Consider the following 25,074-nt stretch of genomic DNA (forward strand, 5'->3'; position numbering starts at 1 on the left):
GGACTCACTGTATTGATTCAGCCTTTATACTCCAGCCTCTGTGTTGATACTTGTGTCTCTATAACCCATACAACCATTCCCATACTTCGTGTTCCTGCCACAGCTTTGGTCAAGACCTGGTTGCTGGCCCTACAGCTCTGGGAGGCGAGCCCTGCCTGGTTTTGTACACTTTTGCCGAAATTCTTATTGCTCTTGCTTCATGGATCTAGGAAAATAATAATAACCCCTAGATGCATTTTCCTTCCATTTTTCATCTCGCTCAGACATCAGCCTCAGTTTCTCAGGACATAACTCAGGGTACTGAAGTACATCTGGTGTCTTCTCCTGAACCATGGAGTCTTTCAGGTCTGCTCAACTGCTGTTTGCACAGGATCTGCATCTAACCTACTTCTGAAACCCCTTTCTACCATAAGGTGCTCATCTGCTTTCCATTTTTGTTTTGGCCCATGCATCCTGAGTGTCTTGAGTTTGCCTTTCTCTGTTTTCCCTAAGGGTACCTTAACTCCTATTTTTGATGGTGGGCAACTTTCTTCTGCTGCTGCAGACTGGTGAGAATCACTTCAGTTTATCTCTTCAGTCACTCTTCTGGGTAGACTTGAGTCTTCCAGGAAAGAGATGCAAAAGCGTGACTTTAATTTCCTATTTCACTAGAGTGCATGAAGTTTCTTATTTAGCATATAAAGTTCACAGGAAACATTTCTTTTGACTTCCTGGGATTTCTGCCTGGCCTTCCACTGTTAATACGGCTATCTCAAATGTAGCACAGATCTTAATGGAAATGTAGGTTAAATGCGGTGATGGGTGTTTGGTGAACTCTTATGGCAAAACAGAATAGTCTGCATCCCTTTGATGTGTGCCCTCTTGAAATACTACAATTACTCTGCAGATCAGTGATGTCTTGTTTGTTCCTTACCCTATTTGCTGTATTCTGTGTTTTACACCATCAGTGTAGGAGGAATCTTCATCATTTTCTGTGTTTTTACAGCATCTCCTGCTTTGGGGTCCTCAGCCATGGCTGAAGCATCTAAGCAATAGAAACACAAATAAATTATTATAAAGTTGGATGTGAATAATTTATCTTAATAAAGGAATTTTTTTTTGTATTAGAATAATCTTTGAAAAGAGAACTGGATTCACTTGTTTGCATAAAACTGGATGGGAGGACACCTGTATGTTTATAATCTATCTATAAATTAATATTTTCATGGAAAATTATTTTTCTGTGATTAAAAAGGCCTGTTGCCACACTGAAGCAGTTAGAGAGTAGCTGTCCTGTGATACTGAGGATAGATATAAATAGATTTGCATTCACAAAACATGACCAGGAACTTCTTGAGTTACAGGGGTGTAAACAACTTCCTAGAGCCTTCATGTTTGTAGACAATCAGATTAAACTGGAACCTATTTTACAATAAAATAGCATCCATTACATTTGCTCTACAACCTTAAAAAAACCCCACAAACCAACACTGAAGAATACACTTTTGGACCTTAAGTACCTCCAGCAACAGCACGAATAGAACACTTTAATACAAACTACACGGTGGTCCACCTTATTGCATTTCCTGAGCAGACTCGTACAGTAAACGCCTCTCCCCAGCAGCAAGAGACGGGCTATGGATGTACATCCATGATGCACATCAAATGAGAACATTGGAGATAACTATAGATGACCTTATGGATAATCCTGAGGGAGCTGGAAGTGTTCAGCTCTGCCTTGAGTCTTAGAAGGTCAAAACCAGTTACTCATCTTTCAAGAACAATTGCTTCTTTAGGAAGGCTCAGCTAGCAGAAACCATCATTACTACTTAATAACATGCAGTTCTTCAAGGCAAAATGTCAATAGCATCATTCTCTTTGTATAGAATGAATTTTGTATTATTTTCCTTTGTCTTATTCTGCTTGTAGCTATGATATTAATGTAGCATCTGTTTCTCCAGTTGGCATGTACTCTATAGGGAGTGTAGATTGTATTATCTTTTATCAGTTTTTTGTCTGATACAGGAAAAAAGAGTTTGGCTGGCATGGTGCTTAATTAACATTGCATTGAGTACTGCAGAGTAATTCGTAAATCTTTGAAATTCCAGTATAAAGAGTAAGAATGACTGTTTGTCCGGATAATCTTTTTAGTACTTTCTGATGGCAGAAAAAGTTATTTTTCCCCCCTTTCAATCACGACCAGTTTTTCATAGCGAGAACTGTTAAATCTGCTCTTTTACAACTTCTGCGGCATTTTAACAATGGCCCTTTCGCTGTGTTCTCCTCCTGCTTCCTGCCCAGACTCAGGGCAGCGTGTGAAGTGTCTGCTCAGTGAAGGTAATGGTGATCTGTGTACTCTTTCTCTCTCTGCCACTTGTTACAACCCTCTCGGGCTTGGGAAGAGCTGTGCTTGGGCACGGAGTAACGGGTGCTGGGAGTAAGTCGAGTGCTAGTTCCTCACTGAAATCACATGATGGCAAATCTGGGAATTCCTGCTTCATTTATGAGTGTGCACAGGATGCAATGTCACTCTCTCCTCATCCAGAGATGCTTACTACAAAGAACTGAGCTGGATTCCACATCAACAAAGTCATTTACCCAAATAAACTCTCTATTCAGAAAACACTAGGCATCTTGCAACTCCCTCAGCTGAACCAAGTATTTTATTTTTAACATCTGTGCACCTTTTTGGGTTTTTTTGTTTTTTTTTTTTTTTCCCCATTTCGGAGGCTTTCATTTTCAAAGAAAAGAACCACCTCAAGAATTCTTCAAAAAAGCAGGTAAAACGCAATTTTTCTACAAGAAATATTTTCTAGAACAGTTTAATGCAGTTCTGTTATACTGAGAGGATGAGTTTTATTATGTGCAATAAAATAATATGTATTAAAATTTAGTCAAACTTTGCAAATAGTTCAGGGTCTCTGGAAAACATTTATATGTACCTGAGCATTCAGCATTTTATAACATCAGTGAGGCACAGTGAGTATATGTTATAAAATTCAGTGGTTCTTTTTGTTACATTTCCTTTTACCTTTACATTGTCTCAAACATTAACCTTTCCCAGAATATTAAATATTTAAAAGATTGTTTTAACTTACTTTAGACTGTGGATTCTTTGGAGACTCAAACTTACTGTGACTTTTAGTGTATTTTTTGCTCCTCCTATTCATGTATAAGGGAAGTAGTTCAGGCTTACTGTTTGGGCTAGGTGGTCTGCAAAACATGAACCTTTATGTTTAAAAAGTATGTTTAGGTCTGCGTGTTGAGGTAACCCATTGATCTTGCAGAATGAATACATCTCCAAAGTAAAACGATTTAATAAAAAATGAATGAAGCAGGTTTTTACTCCCATCACTTTTCTGAAGCATTCCTTTTCATGGATTTTACTCATGTTGGCTGTATTTGTAACAAGCTGTTGTGATTTTTCCAATCATCTTGCTGGAGTAGTCTGCCAGCATGAGAGCGGTCTGCAGACCAACAATGGGCTGGTCTGTCCTGCTCAGCCCTGCTTTTGCTGCAGGAGGAAGAGGGTGAAACTGTCCCACTTCCCGGCAGCTTGAGATTTTACGAATTAGCTGTGAACGTTTGGTTTTCAACGAAACTTAAGGCAAGAGGTCAGGGGATTAGTAGCTACATAATTTTTATATATATTTATATATATATATTTAGAATAAAATCCATTACTCATATAAAACAGATGTTGAAGAGCTTCCACTTTCAAGAGGTGTGGTTCAGCTGACATGTAGGAATCTTTTTGTCTTTCTTAATACAGTCATAGATGGAAAACAGACACTTATTTTCTACCTGAACTCTCACAAAAGAAGCTGATCTTCTCCCACGCTGCCATCACAATTCCTGGTAGCTTCATGAGGGCAGCTCCTGAATCGTTGCCGAAAGCTGAGCTTTTCAATGCAGACTTTGATCTATTGGTAGGAGGCTAATTTGGACCTCATCAGTTCTCTCTTGAAGCGTGCATACGCTGTCTTCTGAGTTAAGCAGGTCACCATGAGTTAGTCTTTAACATCACTAGAGCAACGAAGGGAAACCATGGAAGACAGAATTGCTGAACTTGAGGGCTGATCAGATCCTGGTGAGTTAATGAGAAGATTTGTCTGGGTTATGGGCTTTTTCTACAGCTAAATCTAGGAGGAGAAACGGTTCCTCACCGCAAGCCTTTGGGGACGTTGTTTGCGTAGAAACAGAAGAAATATTTAGGTTTGTGGACATGTGAAACTGCTGTCGAGGGACAAAAAGGGAAGAGTAGAATGTTAGTCTAAGGGATTTGCCTATGATTTTCCTTTGTGAAGACGTGTTAAATAAAGTTAAAGCCTACTAGGAGTACTGAGAAATTTTAACTTTTGCCCTCTTTTTCATCGGTAGAGAAATAAACTACAAAAGGTACAAAATGTATCACGTAAGAAGAGCCTTGTTAGTCTGAGACAATGCAACAATTATTTCTGTAATGTTTCCCGATAACATTAACTGCAGAAAGACTGAGAAAAACCCCCACAGTCTAATGATTTATTTTTTTTTCTTTCTATGACTGGATGCTTTTGCCAGATCACATTTTCCCCTGAGGATTAACTTTGAACTGCCAATTAAAAGTTATTGCTAAATCCTGTTACAGCAGAAAGCCTTCAGGTTCTTACTGTTAAGGTTTGGCCATTGTCTCTCTCTCAGAGTAGATTAAACTGCTGGGGTTTTGGCAAATTACTTTTGCAGAATAACCACATAGCCAATATATTTTTTAGGGGAAGGGTAGTGACTGTATTCAGTCCAGGTTATTTCATTCAATTAAAAACAAAGGGAAAAAAAATCTGAAATTGAGACAAGAGCAAATATTACCACTTTGTGTTAATAGTGCAATAAAGTTTGCCTATCGATACAGTGATGACTTGCTTTCTTCTTCAAGAGCTTTAGAAAACCCCATCGACCTATCCTACTTACAAAAGAAAATTACTGAAATCTATGTACCAAAGGTTGGATGACCCTTCCTACAATTTTTGGGCAAAAGAGCTAGAATGCTGCAATAATCCTACTGTTTTCTGACAGGCACGCGCTGTGTGTGTCACTGCTCTAAGCGAGGACAAATGGAGCATTATCTCAGAAACCGCCGTGTGGTAATGGTTGGCAGATGTTTGCTTTCTTTAATGTGGTCACTGTAGAATCATCATCCACTCTAAAATCCGTGTGTCCCAGCTAGGAACAGATCAAAGAGGAAAGAGGAATGAATCCACTGATATTTAAATTTGCCTGAGAGAAGAAAGAAAACATTCTGCATCCATCAGAAGAGCTGCATAGTGCTGCCAAAATCATCCATTCACCCGAAGATGTGTGGAACATAAACACTGTATTCAGCCATAAATCAACATTCAGGCTTTCATGTTCCTTGCATTTCCGTGCTTTAGCCCTAATCCTAGACCTGTGATCTTGTTGAAAAAGTTGACATTTTTCATCTCTGCAGGAATATAACCGCACCCAGCATTTTCCTATCAAGAAGGGCAGAAAAAGGGGTGTCTTTTTAGAGGAAAAATGATAGCCTAGAGTGAAATAAAAGTTGCTTTCCCGTTCAGCAAATGAATGGATGAACCTGCTTCTCTGCAGGGTACAGCATCTTCTGGTTGATTGATGACTTTTTCTTGCATGCATTACCTTCTTCTGAAGTGTCTTCGTGACACTTGTTGAGAGAAGGCTTAGGCTGACAGAAATCCTTCTGCAGCATTCAATGGGTTTAGGTACCAGGTCTGCAGTATTTCAGGAGCCTATAAAAGAGAGTAAAATGAGTACCGAAGAAGGGACTTTGACAGTTGGTAGCATCAGCCACAGCGGGGATTTCTGGGGCTCTGTACTTCTCTCTCACAGAATCTGGCTTTTAAATTGGAGCCTCAGTAAATGCAAAAGATAACCTGATCCAGGGGCTAATGAAGTCTCATAGAAGACTCTCATTAGCTACGTGGCACAGGACAAGGGTATGGGGGCATCTGTCCTCTGCAGGTTGCCATTTGCCAGCCTCCCCCCGTTGACAGCAGATATACCCTTATCTTCTTCCATGGTCCTGTGTCACTTCAGAAGCTTGCAGCGTCAGCTGGCTCAACACTGTAGAGATCTCATTTGGTGTCCGCTGCCTTTTACTAGTTTGCATAAACATAGGACTTCTTTTACTCTCTTGGGAGGGCTAATTATTGTTGTATTTATTTGATCTATGAAACTACCAGCACACCCTGTGGATGCTACATTTGAGGTCTCCTCTAACTATTTCTCGTCTCTGATGTGAAGTGCTTGTAGCAGAGAACTTCACCTCTTTTACATGTATCATTACAATTATTAGTTTAATTTAACGTAGAAAATTCATCTGTTACATTTCTGTTTTAATTAAATAAAGCATCTTGGCATGATGAGCCTTATAACTTGTAATTTCAAAACTGACAACAGCATTGATTATTGTTTTTCAATAGGCTGGGCTATGATCTCTCTGGTTGCTTAACACAAAAGGACAGTGGGGTTTCTTTGTTTTGTTTGGTTTGTTTGGTGGTTTTGGTTTTTTGTTTGTTTGGGGTTTGGTTTTTTGTTTTTTTTTTTTTTTTTCCTCCTACTAGTTCCCAGCTATTGAATTCCACTCAGCACCAACAAAACTGCTTTCTGCTAATCTTGCTGTGGTGCTGCAGCTGGTTTGGATCTGGGGCATGAGGTAGTGCCTCACTCAGCTTCTGCCACCGCTGGGCTGCACAGAGATTGCCTACACGGAGCTCTTCTCCAGCACGATTAGAGTTGGTGCCGTCACTTTTCCCTGACCGAAATAATGAACCTTGAGAAATGTTAAGTCAAATATAATGGACAGAGACTTGCTCATGCTGGGGTGTTCCACGCCTGTCCCAAAGCCAGACGCTTGCTCTGGTCTCAGGCCTTGCATTAGGCTGTGTAATATTTTCCTTCCTGTTGTTCACAGGATCATTTGCTAAAAATCTCATTTTTTTACCTGTCGTCAGACCAGAGGGACTTGAAGCATACATTTTCCTCCCAGTCCAGCGGCAGAAAGCCAGTACGGTTACATGACTTCTTTTGGATTTGTGGATTTGTGATTAGCATGGATTTGTTAATTACTGTGCATGGGAGCGGCGGTGCCACGAGGCACAAGGCACAGCTGGGATGTATTTTCCGCTCTGCGAGGAGCAGGAGCAGCAGCAGCAGGGCGAGCGCAGGGAAGTGCCTCTTCCAGCTGCCCGGTGCAGGAGCTGCTTCAGCGGGGATGCCGTAAAGTTTGCTGGAAGGGAGTTTGTTTGAAACTAAATCAAAACAGAAATATAAGTGTGACATTTGGCACCAGTCCCTGTTCCTTGAACATCCCTGAAGGATGTTTATGGGTGATTTTCCCTCTGAAAGAGGTTCTCTTTCAGACAACTAATGAAGCACAGCACTTTTTGTAATTGCTTGTCCTAGAAATACATTTTTGTTATGGCTGTGTAGGTTTATAAGTTTGTAATTTGTATTTTGAGCGGAAAAGAAGGATTGGTTAAAATGCTTTGTGAAAACTATATTTAAGTCATAACACAAATGCCACAAATATTCAAGATTTTTTTTTTTTCCATTTTCTTGGGAACAGGGCAGTGTTCAAGGTGAAAAATGCCAAAAGATATACTAAGTACAAATTGCAGAGATGTTGCAACTCTTCTGGATCTAGCACTACAAATGTCTCTAGAACTACTACTGCTCTTAAACTACAGCCTCTCCTATGTCAGACATTAATCATAACCTATAGGCATATGCGTAGTTGAGTCAATATCTCTTTGTCTGTAGAGGCGTCATCCAATAATCGTATGATTATGAAGGAGCCATTTCAGTGTTTGCACATCTATCCCTAGTGATTGATCTTTACAGTCTCTGCTAATTTTGGTCCTTGTGGCTCTTTGCAAGGACTCTTAGTTTTAGTTCCTAGAATTCACACTACAGAAGCTGCTGCAAATTTCACAGCACCGTGGAGATCTCATGATAGGTGGGTAATTTAGAAATTTGTTTTAATCAAGCTAACCAGAGTCCTGTAGGCTGAAATATTTGGCAAAGTGATATCATTTATGATCAGTAATGTTCATACCATAAAGCACTTTTGAATATTTGTCATTTGTATTTAGGAATATATGCAGGAAGATTTCTAGTTAACAGGGCTGTTTAAAGCAGGAATAGTTTCTACCTGTTTGGTAGCTCTGGCAGTATGTTTTATTTTACCTTTTCAAAGACACAAAGCATTTCCTAAATATCTGTTAATTGTCTTCTAATTTCCTGATTAGGTAAGTAAACTTTCTTGCTGTGTCTCATCAGTAGCAGGGAGAATTTTACCTGGCAGTTGTGAAGGGCGGTGGGCTAATTACAGGGCCTTGAATACAAATATCACAGGAAAAAATGGAAAAAACCCAAAGTAAGCCTTGGGATATATGTGGATGAGACAGCTGTGTGACTCAAAGCTAAAGCTCCTGTAAATTGGGGAGGGAGAGGCAGAGATGCTGCAGCAGCGCTTCTGTAGGAAATGAGCCAGCTGAAAGGACCCACTCACTAATAGGCACAAGAAAACTTATTTGAAGAGCCTTAAATACGCTCAAACATGGCTCAAGCTTCAGTCAAGGACCTGACTTTTTCAACAATAAACTCAATTTGTTACAATCTGTTGAAAGCAAAAGCCCCTTAGTTTTTGTGCTGGTGTTTTATATTTGCTTCTATAACTGATAATACATTTTTTTCAAAATTGACAGTCTTATGCCTGTATGCCCTTGCTTGATTTACTTTAAAATTTCGTATTGCACTGAATGTGGCTAATTTAATTTATAAACTGGTGTTTCACCCTGCAGATACAATTTCCCATTGAAATTATTTTTCCTGGTGCGTTACACTAATAAGATCAGAAGCACGGGAGAAAAAGTGCTTAACTACAGCCAGTAGTGGACAATTCTCTTTTAGCTGAGCTGGAGCTTGGCGACCTTGTTGTCCATGGATGTCCCTTCATGCGACAGCTCGAGGGAGGCTCTGGTAGAGCAGGGAATCAGGGCGGGTTGATGTAGGAAATGGGGAGGTCTATACATAAATCCCCACCGCCTCCCACAGTGGGTTTTGCATCCAGCTGCTCCTCAGACCATCTGTGTCTAAACGGGAATGCCGGTCTGAGGTCATCGCCGTCTGAGGAATTTTACATAACGGTCAGGCCGGTCAGCTGAGAGGCGAGCGTCAGCCAAAGTTTCTCGCTGCTGTCATGTGCGCCGGGGTCTGGCCCTTGCCTGGTACGCTTTGCTACAGGCATCACCGACTTGCTTTAAGCAAACATCCTTCTGGGTTGGCTGGGGCCCCACCTGTGGTCTAGGTTCAGGTGGTGGCTTGTGGGGGTGGCGTGGAGGATAAACTTTTCAGAAGTTCCTAGATAAAAGAAGGACCTATATTAGTTTTGAAATTTGACCTTATGGAGTGACAGGGAGATACTCAGCTCTGCCTAAGCCCTTCCAGATAGGGAACTAGGCATCTGGTCCTCAGAAACTATGACTCTTTAAAACATTTACCATTGATGTTGAGACGAACTAAAGGGTTTGAGAATAAGAGGCAGATGAAAACTCCCCAAAGGACAGCCTGGTGGTTGTGCTGGTGACCATGGCCATGGGAGATACAAACTCCACATCTGTGTCTCCCAGGAGCCATAACACACCGTCTACTGGTAACCCACTCCCCCTCATGGTGGGTTCATGTACTCAGGGAGTGCCTGGCCCAAACGCTGGGCTACTTTGTGTGCAGCAACTGATGGTACTTTGCTCTATTTTCTACCTCACCTAGCTTTGAAGCCAGGCCTGATTTGAGCAGGAGTTGGACTAGGTGATCCTCAGAGGTCCCTCCCAACCTCTTCTTGTTCTTGATTCTGTGTCCTCCTTTGCAGTGGGGCTTCAGGTGGCTTCAGATCTTCCAGTGAGGAAAGAAACTTCAAGATGCATCTTACCCACAGGAGATGAATGCCCTGACCACAGGCTGCCAAATCTCCTTTTCCCTGACCCAAGAGATATGCAGAAACTGGTATAGCTGACCAGTTTGTAGAAACTGGTACAGCTCCAACAGCTTGTCCTGGTAGGTATCAGCAGCAGAATACCCAAAGTCAGGTCAAATGCTGGGCTGGTGGGACATTCAGATGCAAATCTAGTTTTGGACCAGAGGTTTTAATCCAGCTCCCTTTATTCCCAATGAGCCCTTGGTCTTTTTGATGATTTAGGTTACCTCTTTCAGTCTGGTTTTAACCAGAATGTCTGCAGTTGGCCAGGAAAAACCTTCTAATAAAATATCACTTGCAATGAAGTGTTAAGGGCCGGGAGTTCTTTGCAACAGGAATTTGTGAATACTTGACATTTTCATGGGTTCAAAAGGTGACTGGACAAGTTCATGCCATGGAAATCCAACAAGGTATGTGGAGAACAAAGCTACTGTCACCTGCTCGGGAGCTGCAAACCCTTGGAGACTGGGGAAGGCAGGATGCAGGACTCAGGGCGAGGGAGAGCAGCTCCGAGCTACCCTGGGATGGCTGGTCTGTAAGCGCGGCCTTGGCTGTCCATGAACAGATTCGCTGAGCTGAGCCTTAGCCTTCACCGTGCAGCATTTCAGCAGAAGTGCTGTGGTTCTTTCTCTGCGGACCACATCCTAACATGATCACATATCCTAATTACAGTCTTACAACCTAAAGGACATGTTGTGCAGGAGAAATGTTTTTGCAAACACTCCTCCTATATCCCTGACTTCAGCTGAGGAAGGGAATGAAAGGAGAGTTTCTTGTGTCATTGTGTATTTACTGTTTTGTTGGGCTGCAGATTTTTCATTGCGTACGTAAGTTTGGGCAGCAGCTAGTGCATCATGCTTGTGCCTGCCTCCAAGCAATTTTCCTAGCTGAGTAAAAATGAAAAACAGGAAATGAAAGTTTAAAACGAGTACAGGTGAATTTAAACTGAAAGAAACATCTTTGAAAAAGTACATATAACAGGCACACACACGTAGGCACTTACAATCACAACTTTTATTTGCTTTAAGTATTTAAGTGCTGTTACTCCATGTTTATATCCTCGGTGACCCCTGATGTGTTAGCATTTCATAGAGAGGGACTGTCAGGCTATTAGGGACCACTCCTTCCCTCCCAAGCATTGTACAATGCTGTAACATTTTTCTCCTGAAGAGGGAAGCTGAGTAATTTCAGTGAACAATATGGCCTTTGATATCAATGAATAATCTAATGGGTTTATTTAAGCACCATGTGGTAATGACTTTTTTTCTTTTTCTCCTTGACATTTTCTGTGCATCATCCTTGTTAGTTACCCAGACTCACTAAGCAGTGAACTTTTTCACGCCATCCATGACAGTTTTATCTGGATCTGCCCTGGTGGAGAGGATGCTTTGCCTCAGTCCGTCCTTGAAGACAGTTGTTCAGGTGTTCTTACAAATGGTCGCAACAGCTGTCAGTTTGCCTTTGTAGTTTTTCTCTTTGGGATGAGGGTGCTAGTTTTTGCACACATTTTCCTGTCCTTCATTTTATGTGACTACCCACAGATGCTGGTTCCAATCTTACTGGAAGTATTTTAGTGTGGACCAGAAGTGCATGTTTGAACTGAATCTCCCACCATCTCTGTGTGCTGTGCTTTGGTTCATGTGGTGGAGGAGTCACAGAGTGCACAAACTGGATTACTTGTGGCTGAAATTAGACCAAGACATGTGCTCTCACTGCCAATGGGCGTTCAGTCCACAGGACCAGACTAGGACTAGTCCACGCTAAAACTTCCTGGGATGTGTACAGTGTGGACTTCAGGTCCTCAGCACCAATCCTTCGCCCTGCAGATTCGTTCCTATTGCGCCACACTACTTACTAACACAGATATAGCCACAGACAGCTTGTGGAGTGCTTTTGTCTTCTTTTATTACTATTTGGGGCAATAGAGTCAGTGCAGGGTAATATATGAGATATCGTAATGTGCTGCTTCTGTTCCTGCCTTCTCCTGGCATTTTTCCAGTCCAGAACAAATGTTGTGCTTCTCTGTTAGGTCAGTTCTTTAATATCTCTCTTTGGTCATGTTGACAGCTACTTTTGCTTTCCTTTTAGACTGGTTGTGTGTGATGAACTTGAATGCGGTTGATGTTTCAACTCTTAATAGAAAAATAAAGTCTCTGAAACTCCCCTCCAGGCTTTGCAGGAGCACTGCATGCTTTAGCTAGAGGCCAGAAAATCGCTTTTCTAATGATCAAGATCGTAACTGGCTATCACAAAACTAGAGTAATTTTACATATAATCACACCTAATTTGGTCTGGGGTTGAGCAGGGACCTGATATATTAGGAGACACTCCTCATACACTCCTTTTTCTGTTTTCAAGGAATTTCTCAGCAGGTAAGCATTAATTCATGCAGTGCGTCACTTGATCGCTTGTCCTTGGCTGGCATGGGACATCTTTGGTGTTGTGTACATGCACTCTAGCACGCATGCATGCCAAACACAAGGTTATAACTTCAGACTGTATACCTTTACAAAAGTTGCATGGTCATAATGCCCCAAGAATACCACTTTCTGCTAATGTTTTCTGTGCATCAGATTTCATTACATGGTAGTTTTCTTGTCTCGGACATACAGGCTGTTTGAGTGCTAGCACCCAATGTATTTTGGTAAATCTCTGCAAGGAAATCATCCTAGGTGACATGTCCAAGATCCTGATGAAACTCCTGCATGTACTGAAGATTTTCTGACTGAGAGTGTCAGCAGCAACTCTGTTTTGTATATTCCCTCTCACTCCACTCATTGCACTTTTTTGTATCTCTTTCTTATCTTATCGTTTATGGCTTAAGTCCCAGTGCTGTCACAAGATACGTGCTTCAGCTTCACTAACTTAAATGCTCCAAATTAAATAATGGTAAACCACTTCATTTGCATGCATGTAGGAACCACAATGAAGCTAAGTCATTGCAGCCTGGCTGAAAATATGAAGCCACAGACAGCTTTGTTTTGATTTCAAAAGCATATATTTTTCTGTTTTGCTGGAGGTACAAAGAAGGAAATATCTGCCATTGACTTCAATAGGCGACAAATCTCTTCTTCTTTCAAGGAAACCAAGGTTTCACCCAAAACATTTTTCTAAAGCAGCTTTGGGATATGAATACCCAAGAAGTTATTGGAGGAAGAGCTACTGTGAGACGCTGAATGTGTCTGGTGTCTTGCAGGAGGTGCCCCTATGGTCAGAGGGGCAGCTTTGGGGGAGAGCCAGCACACCGTGACCATGCTCCCAGGTTCGCAGTGATAACTTGCTTGTATGCTCCCATCTGAAGACTGTCATCACACAGCTCATGATTTCTCTTCTGCTAGCTTCAGGTGCTGGCCTTTCAGGAGGCAGCCCTTATCCAGTAGTTGCTGTGATGGTGGTGATTTTGTGCTCCAATTCTTTCCTGTGATTTAGGCAGAATTTTCTGGAGATGCTTCAATTCTCACGGGTAACAGCACAGGCAGTCTGATATTGTCCTCAGTAAGCCACTTTCCTGTAGGTTTCTTTCTCTGATCAGCTGCAAAAAAAAGGATCTGAGGCCTACGAAACCTTCTGGCAGCACGAAGCCATTTACCTTATACAAAGTCCCTTGGGCTTAGAGCAGGCAGGAACGGGGCTGCTGCTGGACTGGCAGTCCAGCCTCACTGCCTTACATGTGTGGTGCAGACAGGGGTAGGTGTACTTGGGATGCATTTTCAGTTTAAAACAGAGTATTTTATTCATTGCCTGGCTGACTACAGACAATGTTGCTGCTGATGGACTTGCAACACTGTTGCTGCTTAAGACCATTTTAATCTCAAATCACTACAAATTTCAAATGTCTGACGAGATAAAGTTTATTGATGCAATGTTTAGATGTAGGAGAACTGAGACAGAGGTTTTAAAAGTTTTTTCTTGGGGCTGGCCAAGATGTCAGTGCCACCGTCCAGAGGTGATGTGTTCTGGCTGGTAGGGCTCCATTTTAACCTCCTGCCCTCGCTTCCTCACGCTGCTTGTGCCAGTCGACACTCACAGAGGTATCAGGGATATGAAATGTGTGATGTGCAGCCTTTTGAGTTTATGCTCTCTCTCTCTCTCTCTCTCTCTCGAGAGAGAGCCTGGCAAAGAGAAGGCTTTGAAGGGATCTTATTGTTGTTTTCAACAATCGAAGGTGGTTATAGAGGAGATGGAGCAGGGCTCTTCTCAGTGGTGCACAGTACATGGAAAGAGGCGACAGACACAAGCTACAATAAGAAAAATTCTGCTTGATTGTAAGGAATTTTTTCTCACGCTGAGAGCAGGTTAGCACTGCAATGGGCAGAGGGAGGCTGAGGAATCTTCGTCCCGGGAAATATTCAAAACCTGGCTGGACAAGGCCCTGAGCAACCTGGATTCAGATTGGCATTAGCCTTGGTTTGGGCAGGGTTGGGACTAGAAGACCTCCACGTGTCCCTTACAACATGAATTATTCTACGGTGCGTATCACATAGTAATGTGAAAAAGCAGCCTGCTCTGAGCTTTTTACCTGTATTCTGAGTATTAAAAGAAAGCAAAGCCACTCTACGTTCATTTTCCAGAATCCCTTATTATACCACGCAGTGAATTCAAGCAACAGCGTGAGTCCGTGACGTGCTCTGCAAGGCCGTTGGAGCCTGCTGCAGAAGCCAGGCTGCCTTCCCGGCAGAGCAGCTGCCCAAGGCTTGTGCCCGTGGGCCCCGCTGACCTGCCGAGCTCCCCTGGAGCGTGAGGCTCCGTTTTAGCACCTTCCCAAGGAGAAGCAGCAGGGGCCGAGGTATTTCAGGTTTGGAAGAAGAGTTGGGTTGATGAGAGGAGCACATAACAAAGCCCCCCTCAAGTATGGCCTATTGGAAGGTATTTTGGCAGGTTCAGCATCTTGGGGCTGGGAAGGCACCGGCGCTCATCGTCGGCAGCTTCCTCCTCTGCAGGGTGGGTGAAGGATCTGCTCCACTGGGGCTGGAGTCATGAGGAGCAATGGTCTGGAGATGTCCCATTAGTTACAGGGGCTCAAAGGGAAAGAGCAGAGTCATTTCCTCGGAGGGCTGAGAGTCTTCTGCTCTCACTGCTGGAAAATCCAATTAAAATACAATGTCTGGCTAAACTTGGTATCTTCATCGCAAAAGCATAATGAGCTCTTTGCATTTTGTGTGTCTCTCAGCTAATGAGTTCTCCCCTTTCATACGGAAGCTCTGAAGACAGATTTTTATTATCTTTCTCATTATTATTAAGAAAGGAAAAAAAGATAGTCTGAATACAGTACCTCTCAGACATCCTGCCCATGTCAAGGGCTGCCAAAGCATGTAGAGTGTGATTACAGCTTCCTATTTCATTGCTGAAGTGGCTCTATAAATAACAGTGTTCAAAGAAAATTGCTGGCAGAAGCACTGCTTTTTAAGCATGAAAATGTACAAAAAAATCTCAATAACTAGATGGTTTTTTTTGCCTAAGCCTCCTAAAGGTTTTATAGGTCCAAAAGGAACACATTACTGTAAGGATTTTTTTTTGAAACTTTTTCTACTGTGATAACCATTTCTGTTTTCCCTGGTTGTTATCAAAGATCTGCAAAGCCAAGGTCTAAAAACTAAATTCCACTTGATACTGACACTGATTTATTTCCTGAGGTAGAAAATTAACCCCAAATGATTTTGAGCTCATGGACTAAAAGGAAATTTGTACAGCCGGACTTTCATAACATTTGGGGCTTGAGGGGGACTCTCAACTCGAACTCTCACATTTTTATCACACATTTGCACATTTCAGCCAGTTTTCCAAGTGCTGGACTGAGCAGCATGCCTTGTCTAAGCAGATGTCCTACTGATAAATCTAGTTGAGAAGACATTGCCAGACTGCTGTCCTCAGTAGTTTGTTTCAGTAGTTAATCAATGTGATGACTTAAAAAAAAAAATAATAAAAGTTGTACTATATTTCCTGTTTGAATTTATTTGGCTTCAGCTTCCAGCCATCAGTTTGTGCCATGCCTTGTCCACTAAGTTCAAGACCCTTTCAGTACCAGATATTTTCCCTCTGTGAAGGTGGCCTAGTAATTGAGTCATTGATCCATCTTTTTTTTTTTTTTTTAATGGAACAGATTGAATACCTTTGATCTCTTTGCAGTAAGACATTTCTCCAGCCCTTGAATTATTTTCATTGCATTTTTTTCTGCACTGCCTCCCTTCTTGCAAATTCCTTTCCAAAAGGGGAGCCCCAGCGCTGCATCCAGCACTTGGTGTGTAACAAATTCTTACGTGGAGGGAAAACAACAATCTCAATTCCTACACACTATTTGGATTTACACCTTCAAGGATTACACTCCTCTTTTTTTTTTGCTGCATGGCGCAGGAGATTGTAGGCTTCCTTTGTCTGTTAAAAGCTGGAGCATTTTGCAGGGCCACTCCTCCTTGCTATGTAGCTTCATTTTCTGTAAACAGGCTGCATTCCTTGCTCCTATTATTTGCATAGGTCTGTATGCAGAGATGCTTGCTCTGAACGGGATCAGATGGCTGCCTGAAAAACAGTTTATAATCATAAAAAATTCAAAGGGCAATGCTGTCCATTAAACAAAGGGTATCTCATTAATTCTGGGGGATATAACCCTAAGCTGAAGGTGTCTGTATTTTCAACGGGAAACTTCTCACACCAGGTCCTAGTAATGCAATATTTGGGCTAAGCAGCTCTTACTGTTTTTCCTTGCATTTTGAAAGGAACAAACCCATGCATTCTTTTACAAATGCTTTACATATGTTTATCAGTCATTCACAGATTATAGACATCTTTTCCCCTCTTTATATGAATTTGGTTTCTTTATCTTCTTATTCTCTACTCTAGAAATCAACCCAGAGGTCCAATTTTTTGGCTCTATGAAACAGAGCAGAAAATTCCTCCCCCGGACCCCGCCCCGAGAGATTGTTCTGCATGTAGCCACAGACTGCTTTTAAGTTCCACAAATCAGAAAAAAATGTTTAACATTGAATGCAACAGATTTCATCAACACTTTCAAACAATTTGAATGGAATAATCATAACTCTTTTTGGACTTTACTAAGCAATAAATTAGTTGAGCTACAATCTGAGCACCAGAAAGACAATTTACTTTCAAATAACTGGTATTTAGCTTCAAAATACAGACTACATGGATGTCAGAGAAAGTTAATAATGTAAATTTTTTTGTTGCTCTGTTAACTCAGAACCATTTCTGCTATGAGGTAACTTTTGTGAACTTTGATAAATGAAGAGAAGACTTTTATCTAACAATTATCCATAATCTAGCAATTATCTTGTATGAAGCAAAAGAAACAAATGTCTGCAGTTTGATGTGAAATTCATACATATCTTTGAATAATATGTCTCCTGAAGTATGATCCATGATTAAATTAAAGACTTTGGGATGCAAGAAATTATCTAGTCATTGTCTTCCACTTTCTTTTATGACTGTTAGGGTGAGATTTCCAAATTGTATCGGGGTAAAGAAAATTCTATATTCCAGTGAAACTTCCTGAGAAGTTTAGATCAAATTATCTCTTTGAAGATAATAGTGCTTATTCCCACCAGCCCTAGCATTCATTTACACTGCTTTGACTGTGAAAAGAGGATTTAGAGTAAGTGCAAATGTATCTTGCTCTGGCTTTATGGTAGGGAGAAAAGTTATTACTGTGAGCGTCAGGCCCAACAGTTTTGTCTCCTTTCCCCTTCTTATTTGTACCTGTGTCCCACTGTGGGAACAGGGTGTCATCTCCCGAATATAAGGATAGGGACCAAGAGCAGAGTGGAGCCAATTATCACACAACAAGGTGACAATTTCTTCCAGCCCTCTGTTGAGCTCGGTGACCAGCAAATTGTGTTTTTCAGGGGCTATTTTTCAATAGGGATTTTTAAAGGGATAGTGTGACGATGGAGGGCTGGAACTAGAGATGAAACAACCTCATCCGAACTTTTCTAAAGCTCAGAGCTGGCTGTGCCCATGGGTCTGCCCTGACACGAGGTGGTCGTGACCCTCGTGCGTGCTCAGGAGAGTGCACTTGCTCTCCGTGCGGGTTGCCGCAGGTGTCCAGGGAAGGCTGCCCGTCCTTCCCCAGCCAGTGTGTTGCCCTGCACGCCAGCCGGGATTCCACTTCCATCTGAGCTGCTAGAGGCTAAAAAACTTCAAATGAGAATAAAGAAAGAAAGGGAAAGGTGGGTGCATTTCTCCCTCCCTCCCTCTGTTTAACTGTCACAGTGTCGCATTGCTCTGTTGGTCAATGGTGAATTTTTGATTGTATAAGGCTGTCATGTCACGTTGGACTTAGCATTTGAAAGCCAAAAATACTTGAGGGACTGGAGGATCATGTGGCTATTCTTCCAGCCAAGTTTCCCTCAGATCTTTAAGCAGCTGCTTCAGAAATGCATTCTTGCTGCAGACCTTCTGGAGACCTGGAGGGATTCACAGAACAGCTCGCTAATGACTCTTCTGTGCAGTGAACTTTCTGCCCAGGAACACACTGTCTTCTGCGAATGCCAACAAATCTAATCACTCATCGGGGCGGTTTGTTTAAGATGATCTGAACAGAGAGGCCACCCTCGGTTCCCCTTTCAGGGAAACATGCTCAGGTGTACTCTCAGGCAGAGTCCAAACATTTTGATGAGCAGCGGCGGTAACTATTGCTACTATAACACGATTCTTCAAAATCTCAAAATAATTTACAGCTTTGCTGAATGAAACCTACTGGACAAATGTTATTTCACAGACAAGGTACACCTTAGCCCTGAGACAAGCTTAAATGCATAGTAAAGCAGGGAACAGAAAATGCTGTCTCTTTGTCTCCAGTTTTGTGGCAGCTGCTAGGCTGGGGCTTCACCCCCTCCTCTTAAATGCTTAAAGCAATCTCCAGTTGCTGGAATATTTAAATTGCTTGATCACTTTGGAGATTTTCTTGCTCTTCCTTTTTATTGTGGTAGGAAAGCTCTGTTTCTGTGCCATATTTGAAATATCTTCTTCCCAGTGATACCTAAATGAAATAATTCATAATGACATTCCCACCAACATGAAAAGAATGTCTGCCTTGGGTGAGGGAGGAGGAACCACTGCGGTCTCCAGGGAGCAGTGCCAGAAAATGGAAATGCACCAGCCGCTGCATTCCTATTCATAGACCTCCTCTTCTGCTGTGGACTAGGGCTGGTCTGGTGTCCTTCCCTTCCCACCTGTCCTCTGCCTGTGCCCACGGGGCCGACTTGCCAGCATGATGGTTGCAGTGTCTCTGTGTGATCTTGACCTTCTGTCCCTGCGGTTGCACAGTTCAGCCTTCCCCTCTGAGTCATGGATTTGGGCAACTTATATTTGTAACCAAATATGTCTCACAAGCTAAGCATTTCAAGCCTGTGTTACATCTTTGACAGGCTTGGTCCAAAGCTGAGTGAAGTCAGTGGAAGGACTCTCACTAGCCTCGATGCATTTTGGATAAAGCTCTGAGGAAAGGCTCACATTCCATACATTTTAGCTTGGATTTGGATTTTCATAAGCTTTAACACTCCAGAAAGCTGCCAGCTTCACAAATCTACATCCCATAGCATGTGCTTTCAGCCTCTTGGTTTTGTAAGAATGCTTTAAAGCCGAGAGAGAAGTTAATGAATTTGTTAGGACTATGACATGAACATGCCATCAACAGCACGGAAACACCATTTTTCATTGAAGATGCTGTGTTTCCTTTGAGTGCATGATTGTTTGCATCTAGGAAATATGAATGTACGTAAAAGCAGGCTCGTTTGCAACATGAGGCAGGTAAAAAGCTGTGTACACCAGTAGAGTGCTAATGGAGTGCCCAAATCCAGAAAAAGAAAGTTCTAAATATGTCTGTTTTCATTTTCCCCCTTGCTTACTCAGTATAGGCTCCATCAATTTTTACTTCATAGCAGAGCGGGTTATTGGAATAGCACTGAAATATCTAATCCAAACTGAGGCTTATTAGCTCAATCAGGTCTGACCCTGTCCCAGCTAAAATCAAAGCAAAACTTTGATAGGAACAGAACCAAATCCCTTCGGCTGTCTGGAAAGAAGAAGTACTAATGATGCCTGAAATCAGTACAGCTACGTCCATTTACAGGGTCACTGTCTGGCTCCTGGAACGCTTTGCTCTTTGCCATGACTGTCTCAGAAGAGTATTATTTTTGCATTCATTGCTTTGTAAAACAGGAAATAGTTTTGTCTTGTGCTGATGATTAAATTCTGAATATAGCCATGAAACTATTTAGTACAGGAAGGAAACAATTTTTTAAATAAATAAAAATAATTTTTTAAAAGTAAACAAAACCTCCAAGTTTTTTGAGCATTGAATATAGAAATGGATGTGTACAAAATACTTAACTAGCTCCCTTAATGTCCCCTCTTGGGTTTAATTATCTTGGATGTATTATGGCCAGTGTCAGCAAATCACGTAGCAGGTATTTTTACCTGCAGTGAAGTAAAAATTCCAGGCATATTAGCAGGCTGTCAAAAAATTACATTCACTTTGAAAAGTATAATCATACGTAGTATGATTTGTTTGTGAGTTGAAACAGTTGCTGCGCCAAAGGGCACTTCACAAACCAAACTCCAGTCTGATAGTACTAGGATAAAAAGACCAGCTAAAAAGTGTTAAGTCTATCTCACTGCCATCTCCATTTGCACTTGGGTCCTACAGGAAAAAGATCTATTTTGTTCCACTTTGCTGCATGTTTGGAATAAAGGAGGAACCAGCAATACAGTGAACTCTGCTCTTCTGCACCTGTTGGTATTATCTTTTTCCACGGTACAGCTGCCAAGGCATATGGAGGCTCTAATTCCTTTGTGCAAAGAGACTCCTTATCATCATCTTTTCTATGAAGTAAATTTAGGCTAACAGCGGGCAGGAGAAATGTGACATGAACACTTATTGCGTATCAGTATTGGAGCTGCTGCAGCAATTTCAAGCACCTGCAGTTTATCAAGTTAGACATAAGAACGATTGACACTGTGGGAATAACAATCATCTAGACATGTCATTCAGGGGGCAATAACACATTTTTTCTGCACTTTGTTTTAGGGAGCTTCGTGTTAAGCTTGAAAGTCTGTAGAATAATCTGTTAAACTTGTAACATTTATTAGTACAGTATGGGCATAAAACTAATAAAAACCCCACCTCTGATATTAGCCTTCCTTTTCCACTTGGCAACCTGAATTTTCTTTTTTTATGAAGCAGAGCTGAAACTAGCTAGCCTTCTTCTGATGATTTCAAAATATATTGTCAATTAATCAACCTCTTCTTACTGCCTTGTTTGTTAATAATAAAAAAAAAAAAGATAGAAAGACCTCTTTATGCACCAAATAACAGAATAGAGCCCTGTTATATACTTAGCCTGACATGTCTGAAGGATAAAGAACCCAAAGTAAAAATAACACCACCAGCAATATGTAATAATCAATAAAAACCCATTGGAAGACATTTAAGATTTCAGAATACTCTTTCCTAACAGCCTTTCCTGCCTGTGTTGCTGTCACCCTGCGCTGCCTTTGCTTGCAGCAGCTGGAGGGACACAAGGCAAGGCCGGGCGTTTCTTGCCAGTGTCTATCTTGAGGCCTCAGCAGTTACCTACAGAAGTTCTTCAACATGACCTGAGAATGTGAAATCTCATTGCTTTCCTGTGACCATGTAATGATGGGTTATGAAAGTACAATAGAGAAGTACCAAGCTCTCAAAAGTCCTCTAGCAAGGCTATAGAGCTGGAGTTTTATTCATCAGCGTGAATCATTTCATGTTCTTGCACAGAGCTGTAATGAAAGGCCTTGGACATCTCAGCCGGCTATTCAGCTTTCTTGACTCATAATATTTGCTGTTGATCTCATTTTTAAGAGAATGCAGAAACATTAACTTTATGGCATAAAAAGCAACTCATATCTTAAGGAGCAAAGAAAACCTTCTCTGGGTTTACACTTGGGTCATGACAGGAAGGAGACTGTTTTTCCTTTCAAACCTCTCTAGCTTCTCAGCATCTCTTTATCAGAGCAAGCTACATGTGCTGAGGTCTCCAGCTATATGTTGCAAGTCTCTTGTAGGGTTTCCTTATTTTTTTTCCCAAAGTAAGACTATTTCAAAGTTGCACCATTTTCCTTCTGATACAGCCTACTTCTAACACAGCCTCCTGAATCTCTGGGCTTACAGTACTTAGCTGCTTTTCTCTAAGATGTGGGCACCTTTTTGGTTCCAGTGAGAGTGCCGCAGCGGCCCTGTGCACAGACGACACAACTGTCATGCCTGAGTAGCGTTGGTTAAGTAGTTCAGTAGCTTGTGTTAATATTGACGTTCACCTTTCCCTCTCTCTTTATTTGCGTGGCTTACCAGCAATAAATCTACTTCAGTGTATGCACTGGTTCAGTGATGTGACAGCATTAAGTAAGTCTTCAAATGGCCAAGCCCCAGAGTTGGCCTCAGTAACTCTAACAGCGTTACTTGGTGCCGTAGGTTTCATGTTCCCAGTGACTCCTGTCCTGGACACAAAGCTACCAACATTTGCTGGAAATTAGCTCACGGAAGCTGAGATGTCTTCACAGCACACCTCTGCCTTAGCACCAGGTCCCTTGGTAATCAGGGGGAGGTACAGGCACTTCCAGAGCATGGTGTGTTGACTCTGTCTCGGGGGTCCACCGTAGCAAGAGCTGGATGGGGGCCTGGCGGTCAGTGCCTGCCTCTCTCCATGGGCTCTATGGGGACCTAGGATGTAAATGTGGTGCTGGGGCAGGGGGCAAAACTTGTGTATTACAATTTCGTGATCTGTATCTGATTAGATACTTTAAAAGTCTGTCTATTCATTTGAATGAGCATTGGATTGGCCTCTTTGGCAGATGCAATAAGAAAGCAAAAAGGAAATTACATTCTTCCTTCAGCAAAGGCTCCTTCTAAAGATCTCCCCAAACCAACTCTTTAGACTAAACATTGAGCAAGAGCAGGGCATTGACACATAGACATTCAGGGATAGAGTGTTTTCTTTAAAAAAAATCCTAATTTATGGGGATCTTTTGCATAGGGTATGGTTACAGGAGGAACTGAATCTCTCAAACAGGATGATCACTGACTGCCTGGCTGATGATGGAAGTCTCTGTGTCAATGCCGTCTTCGGTTGAACCAGATGAGGCTCCATAAACTGTTTTTCTTCCAACAAATTCTTAAAAATCCATCTGTCCTGACCACTGTAGCATGTCCATGACCCATGCTATTGATTACCTTAAGATACATACAAACCACTTCCCATCGCAACAGCGCACGAAGGCCTGCCCTATCTGACCATTCCCGCTTATGCAGAAACAGTTTCTGCTGACCGATTACAGATGTTTTATCCACGTACAATTAGGTGAACGCTGCAGCAGGAACTGCCAGGAAGAAGCGGGGGTGGCCAGCTCCTCTCCCGGCAGCTAACCAGCACCCCTTTGCCGCACCGGGCACGCTTGCTCCGTGCGCGGCTGGGGCAGCCCGAGGTCGCGAACCCTCCTGTAACACCCGGCTTTAAAAAAATGGGGTTTCCTCTGTGTGTTTTTCCTCGGGAAAACCCCGTTTCTGGCCGGCGGTCAGGCTGCCAGCAGGGGTCAGCCTGTGCCCGCGTATGCGGCGGCTGCCGGGGCCGGTGGGCGCAGCCTGCGGCCGCTTTCACTGACTGCTCGGCGGCTTCTGCTGCTGTTCAGCGCTGCCCGGCAGAACTGCCCCGAGAGCGTCCCAGGAAAGGCGGAGTGCTGCTGTCACAGCAACGTGTGTGCCCGAGCAGCACGCATGGAGCCTCTCCTGCCCGGACACAGGCATTGAGATGAGACGCAGGAAAGACACGGTCTTACTTCCATGTTTTGCTGGCAGGATGGTTTTTAAAAGTGTTGCCAAATTGTGTCAACACTCTTTTCTCTCTCTGTTACATCTGCTCCGGCATGCTTACTTGCTGTATTCATGTCTCAACTACTTAGTGCAGCCTGATGGTTTTGTGGTTTCTTGGGATGCAGTTAGACAATACTTTTTCTGCAAGGACGCCCCACCTGGGCTGCTTGCTTTTGCTCCTGTGCTGTGGTTTGCTGCCCAGAATGTTGCATTGATGCAGTCATCTCCTGGGCCAAGAATTCATTTGAAACATAAGAAGTCAGATTCATCTTAGACAGGAGCCTCAGGCAGTCTTATTTGTGCAATTGGTGCATAATGATGAAGGTTTACCCACATCATTCCTCTTGCAACTAGTGGGTGGCATGAAAAAATGACCCCAAAACCACGGAAGAGTCAGTAGCGACAAGCTACTGTGGCCTGCCCTGCAGCCCCACTCTGCAAATCATGCTCTGGTTTTTTCCCCACTGGGTCATGCAAAGGAGGACTGCTCTGTGCAGTATTACTCTGTGCAATCCCGAACACCGCCCTATGGGATAATGGATCCTATACGTAGAATAGGCAGGGTTTTTGTGGAAAACAATTGCAGTGGAAAATACTGTGAAATCCTGGATTAAAAAGTGATTTTTTACATCCCAAACCAGTCTTAGCTCCTTCCTACAGCTAGAAATGCTTTCTATTTATAAGACAAAACACACCAATTAAGAAATACTGAGAATGCTTGCTTGCACATCACATTACTCAAAATAAATAAATATAAATAAGTGTGTATTGGCAGTGGTAGTGTGGAAGCACGTGTGTGTGTGTGTGGTGTCTTGTTTTTAGATTGTGGCTCTAGGGATAGGTTTTCAGCTGAGTTTTCATCTACCAGTCCTGGGAATGGTTCTCCACTGTCTCCAGGATGACAGGGTCAGGGATATGTGCGGCAATGGCCATGCAAGGACAAGCCTACGATGGGAAGATTTCAGAGATGTAGAGCTGAAACAGCTGCTCTGTTTCTCTGGGCCACAGGCTAGGAATAATGACTCTCCTTTCTGCTGCTGAGATCATTTTAAGGTGTCTTTGCCACAGGAGGCCACTACAACATCACCCGTCTGACTAGTGGGGAAGCTGTTGGGAGATGCATATCTGGAAGGAGATGCATGTACAGAAAGGTGCCTTGGTGGCACTTCTGTCTTGACGTACTCCGTCAGTATGGCTGTGGGAGATTCCTCATAGCAGCCCATACCCATGGCCT

At 42.6% G+C, this 25,074-nt stretch overlaps 1 protein-coding gene across 3 annotated transcripts in view; it reads left to right on the plus strand.

Moving 5' to 3' along the window:
• Window positions 1-4,034: 4,034 nt before the first annotated feature.
• The window catches only part of OCA2 (OCA2 melanosomal transmembrane protein), a 226,474-nt gene continuing 205,434 nt past the window's right edge, over window positions 4,035-25,074 (plus strand). For 2 of the 3 annotated variants that reach the window (XM_054813836.1, XM_054813837.1), the window contains exon 1: window positions 4,042-4,069. The gene's annotated coding sequence lies outside the window, so the exon portion shown is untranslated. Of the gene's footprint in view, window positions 4,070-25,074 lie in introns of all 3 variants that reach the window. The other variant, XM_054813838.1, reaches the window with a different exon arrangement.

This window comes from Grus americana, chromosome 1 (assembly GCF_028858705.1).
Source record: "Grus americana isolate bGruAme1 chromosome 1, bGruAme1.mat, whole genome shotgun sequence".
NCBI classification, from domain to species: Eukaryota; Metazoa; Chordata; class Aves; order Gruiformes; family Gruidae; genus Grus; species Grus americana.